The sequence below is a fragment of the Aythya marila genome (genome assembly GCF_965140915.1).
Source record: "Aythya marila genome assembly, chromosome: 4".
Taxonomy (NCBI): Eukaryota; Metazoa; Chordata; class Aves; order Anseriformes; family Anatidae; genus Aythya; species Aythya marila.
In genome coordinates this window covers 64,814,861-64,821,011 of record NC_139045.1, presented here as the reverse complement: position 1 = coordinate 64,821,011, position 6,151 = coordinate 64,814,861, and positions in this window count along the sequence as shown.

The window sequence follows — 6,151 nt, the reverse complement described above, 5'->3', positions numbered from 1 at the left end:
AGCCCCTTCCTCAGCTGGCAGTTTTCATGATGGGTAGGTGAAGCACTTCGCTGGCATTTCCAGATCCTCCTTGGGGCCAGGCATCTCTTCAGTTTTCATTGCAACACTTAATTTGCAGGTGCTTAGTCCTTTTATTAGGTTGCAAAATCAATTAATAGCTTTCCAGCTATACCCACCCTTTCAAGTATTGTTCAAAATAAGCAATGGGTAGTTTCCTTTATTTAATTTGCACTCACTGTGTACAATACAAATAATTCCTTTGGACGGTTGTGCTTACATTCCTTCCAATTTACTCCTATAAGGAGCTGTCTGCAGCCATCCTTTAGCTTGTAATTATCCATTTCCAATGCCAAATCACCTCTGTGATTTGTTCTTTTTCTGAATTTGATTCTTGCTGTGGGTATAAGGATGGCCAGAAGTGAAACATGACATATAGGTGCATTTGTTGCTTACTGCATTGTAGTTTAGAGTTTCATTATGTGAAATGCCCTCAAAATTCCAGTTTAAGCATGCCTCACAAACTTCTAATTCCATTCAGTGCTAGCTTTATTTTTACATTTATGCCTACAAAAGTGTTTTTTTTTTTTTTAATTTTATTTTTTTATTAGTGCATGGAATGCTTATGTAATTTTTTTAAATATCTGATAGTTGTATTTTGTTTGTTTTTGTTGTGCATTTAATAGCTTAAATTTATTTTTAGCTGTTGTTTTACCAGGTGAATATTATTTCAGAGACTGCAGCTCCTGCAGCAGGTGCTTCCAATGCTAATGTAGCTTAAATATTTGGATGATCTGGAAGAGAGTCTAATAACAAAATCATTGCTTATATTGATGCAATTTGTTGTTGTTTTTTAAATTTGAGAGATTGCATCTCTCTTCAGGCTGTACCAACAGTATTACAGTAAATTTTACCTGAAAACAAGTATATCAGAAAAAAATATAGTGCTGTATTGCTTTGTAGAAGAGCCTTCTTGTTCTACAGCAGCTCCTTCTCACAGGCCAAGCATGGCTGGGGTATGCAGGCACCCCAAAATGGCCAGATTCCTGTGCTCCTCAGTTGCAGAACAGAGAAACAGGTAACTACTCTTTGTGGTATGAAGAAATTCTGGAGGAAAAGCTCTTTGCGTTTTTGCTATATGAATTAATTAAAGCCATAGGTGAAAAGGAGGAGGCAGGGGGAATGTCGTGTCACATGTCATGTCATTTCTCTCCAGCCCTGTGAAGAGCACAGTCTTTTGGGCTAAGCTCCCTTCAAAGTTGTCATCTTAGTGCGATTGTGTGTAGAATGCAAAGACAGTAAATGATCCTCAATGCTGATCTTGTTTAATAGACTTGTCATGTGCTGGAAGTGTTCCTGAATTATTATTTCCAGAAATATTTCCAGTTTTGAATTAGCAAAATGTTAAGAAGAGTGGCTGTGGTTTGCTTTTTAATGTGAAAGCCAACACAATATGTTGATTTGATTCTTAATTATTTGCTTAAGTCTCTAAAATAGTTTTGATATTTTTACAAACTCTCAGGCAACTTCTGGTATTTTATGACAGGTCATAATATTTAAAAGAATTTCCTCTGTTTCCTCTCCTGATCTTGTGTAAAAAGTTTGTCTCGTTATGTCTATTTTAATGTCTCTTAATTTTTGCTGTTGAAATTGTTCAAGCTCCATCTGTCCAGGATTTCTGTATTTTACCAGCTGAATCATAGGATAGCTGAGGTTGGAAAGGACCTCTGAAGATCATCTGGTTTAACCCCCCTGCTGAGCGGGATCACCCAGAGCACGTTGCACAGGATGGCATCCAGGTGGGGTTTGAATATCTCCAGAGAAGGAGACCCCACAACCTCTCTGGGCAACCCATCCCAGTGCTCTGTCACCCTCACAGTGATGTCCCGCCATATTGAGACTGAACCTCCTGTGCTTCAGTTTGTGCTCGTTGCCTCTTGTCCTGTCGCTGGGCACAACTGAAAAGAGACCAGCTCCACCTTCTCAGCACCCTCTCCTCAGATGTTTATACACATTGATGAGGTCTCCCCTCAGTCTTCTCTTTTCCAGGCTAAACAGGCCCAGCTCTCTCTGCCTGTCCTCGTACAACAGGTGCTCCAGTCCCCTAATCATGTTCATAGCCCTCCTCTGAACTCTGAATCCTTTCAGAGTGCTGCTTTGGGAAGCTCTTTTAGAGACCGCTTTTCTTTCCCAATGTTTTGGGAATCCATTGCCAGTCAGGAAGCACGAACGTGACCAGCAGTGTGGGTTTGCATCCTGCTCTCACCACACCTCCTCCCTCTCCTCCCATTTTTTTCTCACACAAATATGCACACAGTGTCTTAGTTCTGTCAGTACTGGTTCTTCTGCTGTAAAATCCTTTTTCACGCCACTTTCTGTTCTGTGTTTTTCAGGACCATCTCTTCAGCCTCTGAGTGGCAATTTCATATATATTCACACCATGTGCATATTTACAGGTTCTCCGTTTGCCTCTTTTCACGCCCTAGTCCAGAGCCTGGCAGTTTTGAAGTTATTCTGTATGTAGATCTTAGAGTATGAAGTTGGTTTTGTAATTGCTGGCCTGGCTGGCTGTGGAGTGGAAGGTCTCCCCTTGGAGCCCTTCTGGCCGTGTGCTGTGTGAAGCACTGTGGAGGCATGTGCACTTCAGCTCCTGAGGCTCCACCACTGTGACAGCACCCGTCAGCAACCTCCAACGCTGTGCTGCGCTGCCTGTCATCTGTCCTTGTGATCATGAGCAGTTGCTGAAACTTCTTCCCTTCATGATTTCTAGCCCCTTCCAGCAGGACCTGTCTTTCTTAGGACTTACTCCTGCTTTGCAGGTTAATCAGTTTTAAGTGGTGTGGTCAGATTTCCTGCTTTCTGTGTGGATAAAAGCATGAAAAAAACAATGGTAGCTTGAATAAAATGCATATATCACAAATACGTAGGATTGCATGCAGAAGCATACATCTCAGCAATTTTTCTCCCCTTCACAACAGCAGAACATGGCAGTGAATTGCTGTTGTAGGGTAATTTGGAGAGAAGATGCTGTCACAGACATCACTTTAGAAAGGAAGTGTCCAATACACACCGGGCAATGCAGCAGGGTGCATGCTGCCTCATGAGGCAGCAGGCAAGTGATGCTCTAAGTACATAAATTAATGAATGTTGGTATAAGGTATTTATAAAATCAAACTCAAATTTCAAAATGTATAATATGCTTCATATCAACCCCAATATATTGCTTCTCTTATGGAAGATATATTTATTTATATGTATGTATATATTTGTGTTTCCATTTGAGATGCAGTTGGGGGCACAGTAACCACTGTTGAAAATCTTGGTCTCTGATTCCCAGTTCTGTGCTCTTTCCCTTGGACCACTCTTCCTGTTCCTGCTGTGGTCACTTAATAGGCTTCATCTCCAAATTAGTAAGTTTTGGGAGAATGTCCAGCTTCTCTGTTTGGCATATTGCCAGTTCGTTCTACTTTCCCTTCCTCTGTAATTTTGCATCTTTGCTTTTCATCTCTCCAGTGAAACCTAGACCCTGCTGGAGACTGTTATGGTATTCTGAAATCTGCCAAATGAAAACTTTGCCCCTAGAGTATGCACAGCTCACTCCAGTAGTGTTGACGGTAATTTCTCTGTGCCCTTGTTGACCTGTTCCTGGCACTCCTCTGCTGATAAACTGCAGGATTTGGCTTAGATGTGATTTTAAACCACAGAAGACTGGTGCAGAGATATGGCTGTTGTCTCTAATACAGTATTTTGGTGCTGTCCATGGCTGCGAGCTCACCAGATTTGGGATTCTGGGCACATTTCCCCCTTGCCAGACATTACTGTGATTTTTGCTTGGTAGCTCCTGCTCTTCCACTGTTGGCTTGCAGCAACAGCAGCCTTAAGCCAGTAGACAAGAAACTGTTCAGTTTTCCATTTTCTTCCTTTCACTGAGGGAAACCCCTGCATGCAGTGCCCAGTGCAGGGTTGCCAGACTGGATTAATGTGACATTACGGAGCTTGGAGAGGGATGTGGTGTGTGTGGCTGTTGGGACAGGATGGGAGAACCTACCCCTTCCCCACTGACCTGAGACATAGGCCCTAGAGGGAAGCTGGTGTCACAGGGGACCGCATCCTGGGGGCACAGAGATGTCACAGTGAAGGGCACCCATCCTGGCTCAGCCTCAAGGGCACTCCTTGCAGGAACCACTACACACAAATAGCCTGGCTGCATTCTCTCGGCTGTGGAAAAGATCGTTAAATCAGGCAAGTGCTGGTTAGTTCTGCCATCACCACCGCCCCCTGCAAAAGAGAAGAGCAAAACTGCTGACTGCTGTGTGGAAACCATCTGCGTGGGCTGGATTGGGATCACCCTGTGCTCTGCCTCTCTGCATGCCTTAAAATGGTGATCCTGACACCACCTTCACAGGAACAGGCAGCGTGAAGGATGTTCAGGGAAGTCTGGCTCTGTTATTTAAATTGCTTGGTGGTAATTTTTAATTGCTTGCTTTCTAAAATTGCCAGCTGCTGGGAGGCATCAGTTTTATTCTGTGTCTAGAGTATATTGGCTAAAAATAAATGATTTCTTCTGGGGTGGTGTTATTTTCAGGTTTAACACGGCAAAAGGTAGCATGTTAAAGAAGCTGCCCCTTTGTGAATAATAGGGTAGTTTCCAGTTGTGACAGTAGCTGTTAGGTTTTCCAAAATTGTTGGGCTACTTCATCATTTTCAATATTAAATATTCAATTCAACATACAGTAACCAAAGAGCGTATACTGAAATGTAAATGAAAGGCTATAAATTTAAAGATTCTGAACAGTTACTACAGAGCTGCTAGCGTAAGACGATGATTTACTTTTTACTTGAGGGTTATGATTGATACAATTTTTCTTTTATTACTTTTTATATGTTAACTTTTGGCAGTAACTATTTGTTTTTGTTTAAGCTGTCAAAGAATTAAGATTGAAATCATATAATAGTTCTGTGTCTTATATTTGTCTTTGTTAGACAAGAAATATAAAGAGGGCTATTCGGAAATATATGGGCGTACAGATTTTTATTTTTAATGCAAACTCTTATCAGGATCATTTATGGTACACTCATCGCTCTACCAAAGCAATTAGATTAATTTCTTTGCTGATTGGGCATTGTGTAATGAGATGTACTCAAACGTCTTTGAAATGAGGGAAGGTGGAAAAATGTTTGTACCATTGCTACTTTAATCACCTTGGGGTAACTTCCATCTAAGGTGTACAGCTCGTGCAGAGGTCTGTGCTGTCAGGGCTAGAGGGTTTCTAAGGTCTAACTTGTTCAAAGTGAGCCTGGGTATTCCCACTGCTACTTGCAGGATAGGTCTTGTCTCACGTAGGGAAGGGTATGATCCAGAGTGAATGTCCATTCTGGATGGAAGTACTAAAGGAGAATTAGACAGCAGAGAAAAACACCATTTTAAAGTTATTATTCTCAAACAGTGAGAAGTAAAACTACTCAAACCCAGACTGAGTGTATTTGCTATCCCACAAAATGCTTTTCCCTGGCTGAGAGCTCTGAGTCCCTCCTCTGCTGTGCTGAGCAAGGCTGGAGGAAGACCAGGGGAGGAGCTTTCTATCACAGGATAATTCCTTGTTTTCTCCTTCAGATGAGTGGGAGACAATGAGCTCCAGTATTTCTGAACAGGACTATGACTGTACTATATAATCTTATTTTCCTGGGCATTAAAAATAAATAAATAAAAAGCCAAGCTAATATGCCAATGGCCTAATTGGAGAGGTCAGTAGCTGAGCTTTTTATATCTCGGTACATAAACTAGATATGCATACAGGGAAGAGAGCATCTGGCTCATAAACATCCTCTGTTGGTGAACAAATTCAATTGCAATGAAATATAAACTTAAAGGGTTAGCTAAGTATTTTATTGTATTTTTCTGTAGCTGACTGATCGTGTATGTTATCCTGTTCCATTTCCAGACAAGAAAAGAAAGTTGGTACTGATTCATACAATTTGCAGATGTTAGGATATGGTTAGAAGCAAATTATGTCAAAAGACTCAGGTGACTACACAAACATTAATGTAAGAAGATAGCCTGCTTTTGTTACAATCTGTAACTTCTAAGGATTTTTAACCTCACAGTACTTTGAATCTCTTGTTCTTCAAAAACCATTAGTTTGAAGTTCAATGC